The sequence below is a fragment of the Rhinoderma darwinii genome, chromosome 1, assembly GCF_050947455.1.
Source record: "Rhinoderma darwinii isolate aRhiDar2 chromosome 1, aRhiDar2.hap1, whole genome shotgun sequence".
Taxonomy (NCBI): domain Eukaryota; kingdom Metazoa; phylum Chordata; class Amphibia; order Anura; family Rhinodermatidae; genus Rhinoderma; species Rhinoderma darwinii.
The window spans coordinates 367876660-367894525 of NC_134687.1; positions in this window are offsets into that span (position 1 = coordinate 367876660).

The following is a 17866-nucleotide window of genomic DNA, read 5'->3' on the forward strand; positions in this document are numbered from 1 at the left end:
AGAATTAGCCAATCACATTTAGGCCGGATTTACACGAGCGTGTGCGTTTTGCGCGCGCAAAAAACGCTGCGTTTTGCGCGCGCAAAAGGCATTTGACAGCTCCGTGTGTCATCCGTGTATGATGCGCGGCTGCGTGATTTTCACGCAGCCGCCATCATAGAGATGAGGTAGTCGACGCCCGTCACTGTCCAAGGTGCTGAAAGAGCTAACTGATCGGCAGTAACTCTTTCAGCACCCTCGACAGTGAATGCCGATCACAATATACACCAACCTGTGAATAAAAAAAGACGTTCAAACTTACCATGAACTGCCTGCTTCCTCCAGTCCGGTCTCCCGGCCGTTGCCTTGGTGACGCGTCCCTCTCTTGTCATCCGGCCCCACCTCCCAGGATGACGCGGCAGGCCATGAGACCGCTGCAGCCTGTGATTGGCTGCAGCCTGTGCTTGGCCTGTGATTGGCTGCAGCTGTCACTTGGCCTGAATTGTCATCCCGGGAGGTCGGACTGGAGGAAGGAGCCGGGACTTATCGGTAAGTCCGAACTTCTGTTTTTTTTTACACGTATATGTATATTGTGATCGAAAGTCACTGTCCATGGTGCTGAAACAGTTTAAGTCTTTGAGCACCGTAGGCAGTGACTGTCTCCTGACGTCGCGTACCCGAACATTTTTTGCCGGGTTCGGTCAAAACGAGTTCGGCCGAACCCGGTGAAGTTCGGTGCGCTCATCTCTAATTTGACACTCCGTTTGGATGTTTGTAACCAGAAAAGCACGTGGTGCTTTTCTGTTTACATTCATCCTTTTGACAGCTCTTGCGTGATTTTCGCGCATGCAACGCAGGACCGTCCGTGTGGCATGCGTTGTTTTCACGCACCCATTGAAGTCAATGGGTGCGTGTTGCGTGAAAAACGCAAGAATATAGAACATGTCGTGAGTTTTACGCAACGCACTCACGCAGCGCAAAATTCACGCATCGTCTAAACAGCCCCATAGACTATTATAGGTGCGTACGACACGCGTGAAAAGCACGCGCGTCGCACGCGCGTATAATACGCTCGTGTAAATGAGGCCTTAAACTCATGGTAAAAAGTAGTCAGTACACAGCTGCCATTATTTAAAGAGATTCTGAGTAACCCCATATAAAGTTCAGCTGTTCAATTCGAGTTTTCCTGACATTTTCTTTGCATGTGACCGCAAAAGCCATGGTCCGTAAAGAGCTTGCAACACATAAAACGGGATGATTGTTGAAAGGCATCAGTCAGGAGAAGGGTACCAAAGAATTTCCAAGGCATTAGATATACCATGGAAGACAGTGAAGACGGTCATCAAGTAGTGGATTCCATTTGGCACAACAGTGACATTACCAAGGACTGGACGTCCCTCAAAACTTGATGAAAAGACAAGACGAACATTGGTCCGGGGGCTACCAAAAGACTTACAGCTACATTAAAGGAGCTGCAGGACTTTTCGCAGGTTCTGGTTGTGAAGTGCATGTGACAACAATCTCCTGCATTCTTCATATGTCTGGGCTGTGGGGTAGGGTGGCAAGATGGAAGCTTTTTCTAACAAAGAAAAACATCCAAGCTCGGCTATGTTTTGCAAAGACCTACATCAACTCTGCCAAAAGCATGTGGGAAAACGTGTTATGGTCTGATGCGACCAAGGTTGAACTTTTTGGCCATAATTCCAATAGGTATGTTTGGCGCAAAGCCAACACTGCACATCACCAAAAGAACACCATACCCACAGTGAAGCATGGTGGAGGCAGCATTATGCTTTGGGGCTGTTTTTCTGCAGCAGGAACTGGTTCTTGATTCAAGGTGGAGAGAATTAGGAACAGTTCGAAATATCAGTCAATATTGGCACAAAACCTGCAGGCCTCTGCTAAAAAGCGGAAGATGAATTTCACCTTTCAGCATGACAACGACCCAAAGCATACCCCTAAATCAACCGTAGAACGGCTTTACAAGAAGATCAAAGTTTTGGAACGGCCCAGCCAGAGCCCAGACCTGAATCCCATTGAAAATCTGTGGGGTGAACTGATGCCCTCGACAGATTTGGAGCGCTTTTACAAGGAAGAGTGGGCAACAATTGCCAAGTCATGATGTGCCATACTGATAGACTTCTACCCAAAAAGACTGAATGTTGTTATAATGTCAAAGAGTAATTCAACAAAGTATTAGTTTAAGGGTGTGCATATTTATGCAACCACATTATTTTTATTCTTTACTTTTCCACCGTAAAAGATTTCAGTTTGTTTTTCAATACAATTGTACAGATTATAGGGGACATTAAAAGGTGGAAAAAGTTCTGAAATGAGTCAAAAGTTTGAATACACTTGGAGGTGATTTTCCCTTCCATAAGAATTAGGTTTCGTTTACATCTGCGTTGAGGTCCCGTTCTGACATTCCGTCAGAGCTTTCTTTCAGAACGGGACCCTGAACAGACACAAACGGAAACCAGGTTTCCTTTTCCATCACCATTGATTTCAATGGCGACGGATCCGGTTCCCATGGTTTCCGTTTGTCGTTGTCGTGCACCGGACCCGTCGTTTTGCCGGAGGCAATAGCGTAGTCAACTAATCCGATGCACAACAGAGACAAACGTGTATTCAAACTTTTGACTGGTACTGTATATCCTGTGGCTATGCCATAAATGTCCCGTATGTGTATATCCCTTTAAAGACATGAAGGTCAGTCAATCCAGAAAATGTCATGAACTTTGAAAACCATCAAACGCTATGATGAAACTGGCTCTCATGAGGTCCGCCCCAGGAAAGGAAGACCAAGAGTTACCTCTGCTGCAGAGGATAAGTTCATTAAAGTTATCAAGCTCAGATATCGCAAATTAACAGCACCTAAGATTAGAGCCCACAAATACCAGACATACACATCTCAACATCAAATGTTCAGAGAATGTGAGAATCAGGCCTTTATGGTCGAATAGGTGCAAACAAGCCAATATTGAGCAACAAGAAGAAAATTGCTTGGGCCAGGAAACACAAGGAATAGACATTAGACCAGTGGAAATCTGTACTTTGGTCTGATGAGTCAAATTTTGAAGTTTTTGGTTCCAACCAGGTCTTTGTGAGACGCTGTAAAGGTGAGCGGATGGTTTCTACATGTGTGGTTCCCACCATGAAGCATGGAGGAGGAAGAGGTGTGATGGTGCTTTGCTGGTGGCACTCTTGGTGATTTATTCTAAAAGCAAGGAACACAACCAGCATGGCTACCACAGCATTCTGCAATGACATGCCATCCTGTCTGGTTTGCGCTTAGTGGGACCATCATTTGTTTTTCAGCAGGATAATGAACCCAAACACACCCCCAGGATATGTAAGGGCTATTTGACCAAGGAGGAGAGTGTTGGAGTGCTGCGTCAGATGACATGGCTTCCGCAACCACCCAACTTAAACCCAATTGAGAGGGTTTGGGGTGAGTTGGACCGCAGAATGAAGGAAAAGCAGCTAACAAGTGCTCAGCACCTCTGGGAACTCCTTCAAGGCTGTTGGCAAACCATTCCTGATGACTACCTCATGATTGAGAGAATGCCAAGAGTGCACAAAGCTGTCATCAAAGCAGAAGGGGACGACTTTGAAGAATCTAAAACATAAAACATATTCTGTTTTTTGTTTACTACTTAATTCCATACGTATACCTTCAGTTACGTCTTTAACCCCATACCGCACCAGGTACTTCCTGTAATGCAGTGGTTTAAGGCACCGGGAAGTACCGATGCGTCCTGGCTAAAAACTGTCACCCTGTCAAAGGACAGGGTGACAGAACTGTGCCGTCAACTGTTTATGACAGTTGATCAGCACAGTAAGACGGCAGGGGACAAATCGAAGTGGACCCCGGCCGGCCGGCGATTGGTCCGTCTGCTGTGACTGAGCAATCACAGCTTCATAAGGTGGTGTATGTCATGGCGCTGGCTCAGAAGCTGAGCCAGCTCGCTGGTATAGGACCCCAGCCCGCCTACATAGCATTTTCCCCACAGCGTCCCCTATGTGTTGGAGATGTGGGCAAGACATTGGTACCCTCCTTCACACCTTCTGGTCATGTCCCCTCCTTACACTATTCTGGGAAGGCATAAAACGGGTGATAATTGAAGTCACAGATACAAGTATAACTTTGGTTGCGGCCCTCTTCCTTCTTCATCACTGCGACATCCCAGCGAACAAATATAAGCTCTCGCTGCTCCACTTTCTAGTGATGGCAGCACTTCATTGCATCCCACTACGTTGGAAGGATCCATCTCCCCCCACGCTATCCCTCTGGGTTTCACAGGTTAATGACATCATGCATATGGAGGACTTGACATCCGTTATTCACAACTCAAGCTCCAGGTTTTGTCAAACTTGGTCTCAGTGGATTGTTTTTCAGGATTTGGACTCCTATAAAGATATCATACGAGAGCCACATTCCTTTAGTCAGCCTGAATAGCACCTCAGCCTCTGGGTTGCTGTGGAGGGTCCCCTCCTTCTCCTTCCCGCTTTCACTTTCTTTCTTCATTCTCTAGCTTGAGAACTCAGCTCCAGCCTCACTTTGGAGATCTGAAATCCCCTTTCATTATCTCTTCTTTTTCAATCAGAGCATTAATGTATAACAATGTATTTATGCTTTTTGTACATTTGCTGTCGGAGTATGTACTCTAAATGTGCATTGCCTTGTTTTATGTACCCTTTATGTTACAAAATGGACCTCCTGGGTCAACAAAATAAAGAATTTAAAAAAAAAGCTGAGCCAGCGCCAAGACCGCTGGTTATTGGCTGTCCGACACCCCACTGTAACAGCCAGGACCGGAGCTACGCTCCGATCCAGCCTATTAACTCCTTAGATGCAGCGATCAAAGCGATCGCTGCATCAAAGTGCCTTCTAGCCTGTCGGCAACCATGATGGCTGCCACGGGTTCGGGTGTCAGCTGTTTGTCACAGCTGACATCGTGCTCTAACTGCCAGGACCGGACCTAGGCTCCAATCCGGCCGATTAACCCATTAGATCGCACCCTATGGTTGCTAATGGCAACCGTAGACTAACAATCGCTTCCTAGTACGGAAGCCTATCAAGCCCCTATGTAGGTAGTGCAGTGTATTAGAAGAGCGATCAGGGCTTCATGCCTTCAAGTACCCTAGTGGGACCAAAAAAAAAGTTAAAACAAGTTAATTAAAATGTTGTAAAAAAATAGATTGATTACTTACCAGTAATCTGTTTTTCATGAACCTATGACAGCACCCCTGGAGAGACATCCCATTCGCTGGACAGAAAGCCTGACCATATAAAAAAAGGACACACCTCTCCACACACCCAGTCTTTAAAAAGAACTCAGGATGAGAATTAGTTATCTTTTATTCATATATACACTGTGTGTGTATGGACACACAGCCACATTTATTAATCATATTGTGCTTTTTTTTTTTCTGCGCCACCTTAGTGAAAGACACCCTACACCATAAAAATATGTTTATACACATATATACTATATACAACAGATATTAAGAAAGTTTACTGAGGGGGGGACGACGACTAGGGGGTGCTGTCATAGGTTCATGAAAAACAGATTACCGGTAAGTAATCCATCTTTTACCCCTTCACCTATGACAGGACCCCTGGAGATGTAAAATAGAACCCCAGTTTTAGGGTGGGACTACAGCTTGTAGAACTTTCCTACCAAAGGCTAAGTCAGTGACTGAATGCAACTGTATTCTATAATGCTTAATAAAGGTGTGGGGTGAACTCCATGTAACCGCCCTGCAAATCTGGTCTAGAGATGCGTTGGCTCTTTCAGCCCAAGAAGTAGCTACAGCTCTGGTGGAATGAGCTCCAAAGAACTCTGGGGGATTAGTGTTCTAGCCCATGTAGGCTAAGTGTATGGCCTGTTTAAGCCACCGTGCTATTGTTGGTCTGCTAGCTGCCGAACCTCTATTTGGACCTGGAACTGAATAAGGAGATTCTCTAAAGATCTCCAGTCCTTTGTGACCTCCAGGTAGTGCACCAAGTATCTCCTTACGTCTAAACAATTAAATTCCTGTTCTCTTGGATTTTTCGGGGCGTCACAAAAGGAGGGAAGAATAATCTCCTGGTCCTGATGAAAAGGGGAAATTACCTTTGGAAAAAAAAACTGGTAAGGTCTTCATGATTACCCTATCGTCCAATACTAAAGTGTAAGTGGGGAAAAGCCGAGAGGGCCTGAATCTCACTTACCCTTCGTGTGGTGGTAACTGCTAGTAAAAAAAGTAATTTTTAGAGTGAGAAACTTAATGGACAGGGAGTCCAAAGGATGAACCCATCAAAGCAGTAAGGACTAAATTTAAGTCCCAAGGTGGAACTGAAGACCTTTTTTGGGGTCTTATCCTGGAGGCCGCAATCAGGAACCTTCTAATCCAGGGGTGTTCTACTAATCTGGAAACATAAAAGAAGTTAAGGCCAGAAATCTGTACCTTTAATGTACTGGGCTTTTGTCTAGCCCTGCCTGAAGAAAGTCTAAAATCAGGGGAATATCTGGATCTGCTAATGGATCTTTATCAATTCCTGAAAAGGAGAGAAAAGCTTTCCAGACCCCTAAATATATCCTAGTGGTAACCTGCTTCCTACTTGACAGTAGAGATGACCGTCTCAGAGATACCTCTTTTCCGGAGGATTACCCTCTCAGTCTCCATGCTGTAAGATGCAGCCTGGAGATGTCTGGATGAACTACTGGGCCCTGGAACAGGAGATCTAATATGTCTGAAAGGATCCATGGTTGGGTTACGGACAACTTCCTCAACCAGGTGAATAACGTCCTCTATGGCCAAAATGGAGCGATCAGGATCACAGAGGCTTTGTCTTCTCTGATCTTTTTTAAAACTCTCGGAAGTAGACAGAGGGGGAAACGCATAATCCTGTTCCAGGCTCCAACTCAGAGAGAGCATCTACTGCTACTGGATCTTCCCGGGGATCTAGGGAAAATAATCTGGGCACCTTCTTGTTCTCCCTGGTAGCGAACAGGTCTATGGAAGGATTCCCCCACCTGGCCACAATCATCTGGAAGATATCCCAATTCAGGGACCACTCCGACTGTAGCAACTGTCTTCTGCTCAAGAAGTCTGCTACCTGATTGTCCCTTCCCCTTAGATGGACAGCTGAAAGGGACGATAGACGTAGCTCGGCTAGGGAAAAGATCTCTGTAGCGAACTTCATCAGAAGCCCTGATCTTGTACCTCCCTGATGGTTTATGTATGCTACTGTAGTCGTGTTGTCTGAAAAAACCTTTACTCTCTTTGCCGAAAGTATAGGAATTGGGCTCCTTATTGTCTGAAGTACTGCCTCCTGCTCCCTGTAATTGGAAGACCTAATGGAGGTTTGGGGATCCCACTGACCCTGAAGGCAGAAGGATTCGCCATGGGCTCCCCACTCCCAGGGGCTGGCATCTGTTGTATTCACAGGGTTGGGGACATTTCCCATGAAACACCCCTCCTGAGGTTCTCTACTTTCATCCACTACCTGAGCGAGGATCAGGGCATTATCTAGAGAGCGCTTGCTCTTGTCCCACTTTTCTAGTATGTCCCTTTGCAAAGGCCTGGACCTGAACTGAGCTCACATTATGGCTGGGATACAGGAGGTGAAAAGGCCTAGGACCGACATAGCCCTTCTGAAAGAAGTCAAATGATCTAAAAAGAGGACTGAGACTCTTTCTATAAAAAGGCTGCTTCTTTCCCTGAGGGAGAAAAGACATCTGTCTGGAGGAGTCTAGAAGGATCCCCCAAAAAATGCATCTTCTGCATGGGGTTAAGACTGACTTGTTTATGTTTATATTCCAACCCAGATCTATGAAAGTCGACTGTACTGACCGTAGATGGAGTATCAAGGTCTGGGCGGTGTCTGCCACTATCAAAAAGTCGTCTAGGTAGGGAATGATCAGAATGTCCTTTGTCCGTATATATGACGTCATTTCTGATATAAGTTTGGTAAAGACTCTCGGTGCCTGAGAGATGCCAAACGGGAGCGCTCTGTATTGGAGGTGGATTAGGGAGTCGTTTAAAACTACTGCCACCCTCTGATACTTCTGGTGAGTGATGCAAATAGGGACATGGTAATAATCATCCTCCAGGTCTATTGATGCCATCAAACAATCCCTGAAAAGAAGATTTACTGTAGAGGGGATACTCTCCATCCGAAATTTTTTGTAAATCAGGAAGGAGTTTAGCTGCTTTAAATTTATTATGACCCTGAAGGCCCTCCTGGTTTTTTGTTTTTTTTACCAGAAAAAGGGGGGAATAGTAGCCCCTCCCTATCTCTGGTCTAGGTACTGGTACCAGAACCCCTTTCTTGATAAGAGAAATAACTTCTGACTTTAGGACATGCTGTTTTTCTGAATCTTTTTGCCTCTTCGTGGGGAGGAATCTGTCTGTTGGAGGGGACATGAATTCTAGTTTGTACCCAGTTCTTATGATATCTAGAACCCATTTGTTTGAGGAGATCCTTTCCCATTCTTGATCGAAAAGGGATAAGCGACCTCCTACCCTGCTCCCTCTGGCGTCATTGCTGGTGATCTTTATTTTTGGGATCACTGAGGCTTAAACAAGAAACCCCACCTGTTCTTTTTAGGGAATTTACAGGATCTAAAATCCTCTCCCTTGGAAATGGGTTTTCTATTACATTTCCTGGGACGAAAGGAGTCTGGTTTGCCTTGGGTAGGAAACCCCTTCCTCCTATCGGATGCTTTGTCCAGATCATCATCCAGTGGGGGCCCAAACAAAAGATCACCTGAACAAGGGATAGAACAAAGTCTCCCTTTGGAGCCTGCATCACCCTTCCATGTTTTTAGCGATATTGCTCTTCTGGCTGAATTGGATAAGGCTACGGATCTGGCTGCCAGACGGACCGAGTCCACTGAGGCATCAGCCAAAAAATCTGTGGCTTTAGACAAAACCGGAAGGGAAGTCAGTATCTGATCCCTAGGAGTCTTGTCCCTGAGATGAAGCTCCAACTGAGCTATCCAGACCTTTAAAGAACTGCCCCGTTCCACCGGAAGTGACGTGCCCCGCGACCGGAAGTGGTCACTGCAGTGTGCCGGAAGCGGCCGAACGCTGGGTCAGGAGTACTGGCTCTAACCAGAACCAGGCCTGACCACAGGAGAGCGTCTCTCCGCCCCAGAGGAGACCCCACCCGCGGCAGGAATCTCCACCTACGTAGAGGGAAGCGGTGACCGGGAGAGGAGGGAGATACCAGCCCCAGACTATGGGTTGCTCCCTAAAAGACTTATACCCTCAGAACACCTCCAGGAACAAAGGCGAGTACCTGCTGGAGGGTCTGCAATCCTGGAGAGAGTGTCTTGCCATCAGGACAATCCCATCCGGAGGACAGGAAACCTGACTGGGTGTGTGGAGAGGTGTGTCCTTTTTTTTATATCGTCAGGCTTCCTGTCCAGCGAATGGGATGTCTCTCCAGGGGTGCTGTCATAGGTGAAGGGGTAAAAATAATTTTAATGTTAAAAAACACTAACAGCCTTTTTTCCCATAATAAGTCTTTTATTATAAAAAAAAAAAGGAAAACATTAAAAAAAAGTACAAGTGGTATCCCCGCGTCCGTAACGACACGAGCTATAAAAATATCACGCTATTTTACCCGCAAGGCGAACACCGTAAAAAAAAACAATAAAAAAAACTATTCCAGAATCGCTGTTTGTTAGTCACTACCCCTCCCAAAACAGAATTAAAAAAGAGGGATCTAAAAGTTGCATGTACCCCAAAATTATACCATTAAAAACTGCAGCCCGTCCCGCAAAAAACAGGCCCTCCCACAGCTTATTTAGCGGAAAAATAAAAAAGTAGTAAAGAAATATTCGGCACACAAGGTGATGATTTTAGCAAATCTTTCGGTTTTATTTGTACCTAATTGTTAGAGCGCCATAACAAAGCGGTAAACCGCTACTAATATACGAAGCGTCAACGACTGAATGAACCAGACACCAGGAGGTACAAGTGCCTGATGAAAGTCTAATATACGACCGAAACGTCGCACTAAACCTCTGGCATCAATTTTTGATAAAATAAAACCGAAAGATTTGCTAAAATCATCACCTTGTGTTCCGAATATCTCTTTACTACGTAATTGGGTTGGGACTCTATTCGTGCACCTACCGGATCTTGTGTGCTCTGAACCACTACATGGAAAAATAAAAAAGTTATGGCTCTCAGAATATGGCGATAAAAAAATAAATAATTTGAAACAAAAGTGATTTTATTGTGCAGACGCTGCAAAACAGAAGAAAAAATATATACATATGGTATCGCCGTAATCGGACCGACACACAGAATAAAGTAAAATTGTCATTCATAGCGCATGGCGAACGCCGTAAAAAACAAAAAGAATAGAAAACATCAGAATTGCTTGTTTTTGGTCACCTTGCTTGTCAAAAAATGAAATAAAAAGTGATAAAAAAAAAACAACAAAAAAAAAAAAGAATCGCATGTACCCCAAAATGGTACCAATGAAATCTACAGATTGTCCCGCAACAAATAAGCCCTCACACAGCTCCAATGGAGAATAAATAAAGAAGTTCTGGTTCTCAGAATATGGCGATGCAAAAAGTGGATAACATCTGGCACCATTTATCAGTGCGACAAAGGGCACATATCTATGAAATATTATTTATTTACTCAATTATTATACCCTCTTATTATGCCCTGATGTACTCCGGACAGCTTACATGTGCCCCCACATTATAAACTGAAATACTTTTTGAATTTTGGCAAAAAAAATAAAATAAATGAAAATTGTAAATTTACCCTCTAGTTTGTTTTAATTCCTGTGAAACGCCTAAAGAGTTCAAATGCTTTCTGAATGCTGTTTTGAATGCTTTGAGGGGTCTAGTTTTTAAAATGGGGTGATTTATGGGTACTTTATAATATATAAGGCCCTCAAAGCCACATCAGAACTAAACTGTTCTCTGAAAAAATGGCCTTTTGAAATTTTCTTGAAAATGTGAAGTACAGTAAAAAATAGTGTAGTACCGTGTTAGCCAGAAACAATATGCAATGTTAAATACTTTTGTGTCAAAAAAGACAAAAGTATAGTAGGTATGATACCTTTATTAGCTAACCATAAAAGTTCAATATGCAAGCTTTCAGAGCACACCGGCTCCTTCTTCAGGCACATGAATGTCTTAGAAAAAATAAATTCATTTGTTAACTGCCTGAAGAAGGGGCCTCTGTGCTCTGAAAGCTTGCATATTGAACTTTTATGGCTAGTCAATAAAGGTATCATACCTACTATACTTTTGTCTTTCTTGAAAATTTGAGAAATTTCTGCTAAAGTTCTAAGCCTTGTAACGTCCTAGAAAAATAAAAATACTTTTAAAAAACTATGCAAACATAAGTAGACATATGGAAAATGTTAACTATCTGTCTTACAAGCAAATACATTAAAATTTTTAAAAATGCAAATTTTTCACAAATAAACACTGAATATATCGACCAAATTTTACCACTAACAAAGTAAATTGTGTCACGAGAAAATCTCAGAATCCCTTGGATACATAAAAACATTCCAGAGTTATTACCACATAAAGTGACACGTCAGATTTGAAAAAATTGGCTGTGTCCTTAACCTCTTCCCGCCGCAGCCCTTTTTCAGATTTTCATTTTCGTTTTTTCCTCCCCACCTTCCAAAAGCCATAACGTCTTTGTTTTTCCGTCGATATAGTACTATGAGGGCTTGATTTTTGCGGGACGAGTTGTAGTTTTTCGTAGCACCATTTATTTTGCCATATAATGTACTAGGAAACGGGGAAAAAATTATTTGTGGGGTAGAAAATGAAAAAAAAAACCCAGCAATTCCTCCATGGTTTTTTGCGCGCTGTTTTTATGGAATTCACGGTGCAATTAAAACATGTTAACTTTATTCTGTGGGTCAATACAAATACGGCGATACCAAATCTAGTTTGAAGTAAAAAAGAAAATTTATTTTGTGTTGCCAAATTCCGAGAGCCACAACTTTTTTATTTTTCCGTCGATTAAGTGGTATGAGGGCTTAATTTTTGCGGGATAAGCTGTCGTTTTAATAACACCATTTTGGTGTAAATGCGACGGTTTGATCACGTTTTATTTAATTTTTGCGGGAGATTAGGTGACCAAAAAAATAGAGATTCTGGCGTTTATAAATTTTTATTTTTTTTACGGCGTTCACCGTGCGGGTTAAATAATGATATATTGTAATAGTTCAGACATTTACGGACGCGGCGATACCAATTATGTTTATTTATTTTTTTTACTATGCTCTAGGGGGAAAATGGGAAAAGTTTTTTTTTTTTAACTTTTAAGATTTTATTTTTTTTGGCAAAAAAAAAGCCACTTTATTTAACTCATTTTTACTTTTTTTTATTAGTCCTCCTAGGGGACTTCAACCAGCGATCGTTAGATCGCTTGCAAGATATACTGCAATACTAATGTATTGCAGTATATCTTGATTCTGACGGTCAACTATTAAGCCCAGCCGGAGGCAGGGCTTAATAGGTGTACAAAGATGGCGGGCCTGGGGGCCTTCATTAGGCCCCCAGGCAGCCATCACCCCCCCACGTCTGCGTTGCGGGGGGCGCGATGAGCTGTTAGAGGGGGTCGCCCCCCTCTTTCTAGCGATTTAAATGCTGTGCTCTCTGTTGACCGCGGCATTTAACGAGCGCGATGCCGCTAGTTACTCTGAGGTGTCGGCTGTAACAAACAGCCAACACCGGCATTGTATGGAGCGGGTTCACTCCGTGAGCCCATTGCATACTACCCCTACCCGACTTTGGCGTCAAATGTCGGGAAGGGGTTAAAGGGAACCGGTCACCAGCATTTCACCTATTGAACTTTACTTATCCTTCACTGGCCGCTGCTATTAAAAGTTCATTGCCATTATCCCCTCTCCTAAAGTCCTCCTCCGACTGTTAATAACGGTCTGCAAACATTTTGCGCCTTTTATCGTAATAATCCGGTGTCCCTTTGTGCGCACACACCAGAAGAGGACATCAATGCACAAGCGCAGGATTTTGTGTGCTGGGGGAAGGCGAGGAGCTGTCAATCAAAAGTAAGGAGGCGGGGTAAACTCAGAAAGACTTGAGGAATGACGAGTTGACTCATTTATGCTAATTTGCATACGGTGTGGGAATACTAAAAAACTGAATACTAAAGCTACAGAGCCGACAGAAGACAATTACAGGTTATATAGAAATTATTTTTCACCCACTACCACCAGGTATTGCTGGTTTAACAGGTGAAATGCTGGTGACAGGTTCCCTTTAAGGCCAAAATAGGCTGTAGGTTAATGATTCTACAAAGTAGAAATAAACACCATGAAATGAAAAAGATGTCTCCACACATCAAACTTTTGACAGGAGATCTATATATATATATATATATATATATATATATCTCACACATACATACATGCGCGCGCGCACGTACGCACGCACGCACGCACGCACACACACACACAATTCCCTCTCAGTAAATTAGAATATCAAAAAGTTAACTTAAGTTCATTTTAAAGTTTATTTCAGTAATTCAATTCAGAAAGTGAAACTCATTCTATAGATTCATTACCCACAGAGTGATATATTTCCAGCAGTCTTCTTTTAATGTTGATGATTATGGCTAACCGTTAATGAAAACCTAAAATTTAGTGTCTCAGAAAATTAGATTATTATATAAGCCTAATTTCAAAACTGATTTTTAATACCGAAATGTTGGCCTACGGAAAAGGATGTACAGTATATGCCCTCAATACTTGGTCGGGCTCCTTTTGCATGAATTACTGCATCAATGCGGCGTGGCATGGAGGCGGTCAGCCTGTGGCACTGCTGAGGTGTTATGGAAGCCCAGGTTGCTTTGATAGCAGCCTTCAGCTCGTCTGCATTGTTGGGTCTGGTGTCTCATCTTCCTCTTGACAGTACCGCATAGATTCTCTATGGGGTTTAGGTCAGGCAAGTTTGCTGGCCAATCAAACACAGTGATACTGTGGTTATTAAACCAGGTATTGGTACTTTTGCCAGTGTGGGCAAGTCCTACTGGAAAATGAAATCAGCATCTCCATAAAGCTGGTCAGCGGAGGAAAGCATGAAGTGCTCGAAAATTTTCTGGTAGACACTGCGCTGACTCTGGACTTGATATAACACAGTGGACCAACACCAGCAGATGACATGGAAACTTCACACTGGACCGCAAGCAACTTGGATTGATGCCTCTCCACTCTTCCTCCAGACTCTGGGACCTTGATTTCCAAATAAAACGCAAAATTTGCTTTCATCTGAAAACAGGACATTGGACCACTGAGCCACAGACCCGTCCTTTTAAAGGCTTAGGAAACCATTGCAGGTGTTTTATGTTGATTAGCTGATTAGAGTGTGACACCATGAGTCTACAATCTTCAACTTTTACCCAATATTCAAATTTTCTGAGACAAAATTTTGGGTTTTCATTAACGGTTAGCCATAATCCTCACAATTAAAAGAAAAAAATGATGGAAATAGATCACTCTGTGTATAATGAATCTATATAATATAGAAGCTTCACTTTTTGAATTGAATAACTGAAATAAATTAACTTTTTGATGATATTCTAATTCATTGCGGGACTAGTATATAAGTATATATACACACACACACACACACATGGATAGATAGATATATGTACACACATATATATGTGATGTGCCTCTGATGTTACACATGATGAATGCTGGGGGTTTTAATGTCAGTATTTCTGATGTCCCGCCCACACAAGCCTGTTAGAGAGCACTATTAGATGAGTGTGGTCAGATGGACAAGTTATATGAATTATATAAAAATTGTTCATTTTCACTAGATACCAATTGTTTTTGGGTTGTTTTTTTTGTCTGGGTCTTTCTATTTTATACTGATGATGGTCGCCAACCCCTTTAAAGGGTTTCAGTCATTTGTTTTTTTTAGTCAGAGGACCAGAGTATAGCAAAACTGAACAAAGAAGAAATTTGTACCCTTGAATATTGAACAGTCCCCTACTCCTACGGACTTGAAATTCACTCCTAGATCTGAAAGATTTTGTGATTCATTGCAGGACCAGAATGCTTCCTCTATTATTCCCCCACCTTGCCGAGCTTTCCCCATCCCCCCCTTTTTATTCCCACTCTTGTCTGTAGTATTTTGTTTGTGTTGTCATTTAGTTTTTTTCTTTATCCCCTTCCCGCACCTTGGCATACATGAACGCCCAGGTGAGTGGTAACTTCGCGCACCTGGGCGTGCAGTTACGTCCGTGCTTTAACAATTAACCGCCGCGCGGCGCTACACCGCAGCGGCGGTTAACTGTGGAGGGTGTCTGCCCTGCTCTCCCCGTTGCCGATCAGCGGCCTGTCGCCGCTGAAATTGGCAATTAACCCCTTCAATGCAATGGTCGATTGCGATCACCACATTGAAGAGGTTTAGAGCAGATCGGCAGCCCCCCACATGCATTTGCGGTGGCTGGCGATCCTGATCACGGCAACCAGAGGCCAGACAATGACTTCCGGGTTGCCATGTACGGAAGCCTCGGAGCAGCAGCCACCAGCCGGTCTTCCCGTCAGTGTGACTGTCACGTCACAATGACAGTTAGAACACATTACACTACGTAGGTAGTGTAATGTACTCTAGCAGCGATCAGAGCTGCAAGTCTAAGTGTCCCCTAGTGGGACAAGTAAAAAAAATAAAAAAAAAAATGTTTTTAAACAGTGTAAAAATAAAAGTTAGAAGTGACATAAACAAAGAATGCTTTTTTTTTCCTATAAGTATTTTATTATAGGAAAAAAATGAACACGTTAAAAAAAGTACACATATTTGGAATCACCGCGTTCGTGACGACCCAAACAATAAAACTATAATATTTTTCCCACACGGTGAACGCCGCAAACGAAAACCAATGCCAGAATCACAATTTTTTGGTCACCACCCCTCCCAAAATATACAATAAAAAGTGATCAAATAGTCACATGTACGCCAAAATGGTACCAATACAACCTATAACCCGTCCCGCAAAAAACAAGCCCTTACACAGCTTTGACTGAAAAATAAAAAAGTTATCGCTCTCAGAATATGGTGACACAAAAAATAATTAATTTTATAAATAAGTGATTTTATTGCACAAACGCTGCAAAACATAAAAAAATTATACACATATGGTATCGCCGTAATCGTATCAACCCGCATAATAAAATATAATGGTCATTTATAGCCCAGGGTGAACGCCATTAAAAAAAAAAAAAGAGAATAAAAAACATTGTCAGAATTGGTTTTTGGTCACCTTGCTCGCCAAAAAATGGAATAAAAAGTGATCAAAAAAATTTCTGGTACCCCAAAAATGGTACCAATGAAAACTACAGATTGTCCCGCAAAGAATAACCCCTCACACAGCTCCGGTAGAGAAAAAATAAAAAAGTTCTGGCTCTAAGAATATGGCGATGCAAAATGTGCAGGGTTTCAAAAGCAGATAAGATTGGGCACCATTTATCAGTGCGACACATCTGCGGATTATTATTTATTTACCCCATTATTATACCCTCTTATTATGCCCTGATGTTCTATGCGCAATTAAATATGCCCCCACATTATAAACTGAAATACCAGTAAAACGCCAAACAGAACTAACAAGCTAAATCTGCGCACCAAATGCGGCTCCCTCCCTTCTGAGCCCTACTACGTGCGCAAACAGCAGTCTACGTCCACTGATATGACATCGCCATACCCAGGAGAACACGGTTAATATTTTACGAGGTATTTGTCTTCAGTGGCACAAACTAGGCATAACATATGGTGCACTAAAATGGCATATCAGTGGAAAATTTTAATTTTCACTCTGTACCATCCGCTGCACATTAACCCCTTCGCGCACCACGACATAGCATGTCGTAGTGTGGGGGGTGATGTATGAAGCGTCTCACGTGAAAAATAAAGAATTTAAAACGACAAAAATCGCTGTTTTTTGGTCACCTTGGCTCTAACAAAAAATGTAATATAAAGTGCTCAAAAAGTGGTATGTACCAAAAAATGGTACCAATAAAAACGACCGCTCGTCCCTCAATAAGTAAGCCCTCACACCACTCTATTGACGGAAAAATAAAAAAGTTATGGCTCTTGGAAAGCGGGGAGGGAAAAACTAAAAAGGAAAAGAAAAAAATGGTTCAGTCCGGAAAGGGTTAATTACTTTCTAATGAAAAAGCATTTATGACCACATGTCCCGAGGTATAGCCGTACTCGGGAGAAATTGCCGTACAAATGTTGGGCGGCTTTTTTCTCCTTTATCCTTTGTAAAATTGAAAAAAAATCAACATTTTAGTGGAAGAAATGTTGATATTCATTTTCACGGCCTAATTCTAATAAATCCTGCAAAAGACTTGTGGGGTCTAAATGCTCACTATACCCCTAGATTCTTTAAGTGGTGTAATTTCCAAAATGGGGTTCAATTTTGGGGGGGGGGGGGTTTCCACGGTTTTGGCCTCTCAGGGGCTTTGCAAATGCGACATGGCACCCAAAAACCATTTCAGCTAAATTTGAGCTCCAAAAGCCAAATAGCTCCTTCCCTTCTAAGCCCTGCTGTGGGTCCAAACAGCAGTTTATTACCACATATGGCATATTTCCGTAATTGGGAGAAATTGTTTTACAAATGTTGGGGTGCTTTTTCGCCTTTATTCCGTGTAAAAATTGGCTACTTTTTTTCAGAAAAAAATGTAGATTTTTACCTTTATAGAATAATTCCAATGAATTCAGCAAAACAACGGTGGGGTCAAAATGCTAACTTTACCCCTAGAAAAATTCCTTGATGAGTGTAGTTTCCAAAATGGGGTCACTTTTCGGGAGTTTACACTATTTTGTTCCCTCCAGTGCATTGCAAACGCGACACGGCACTGAAA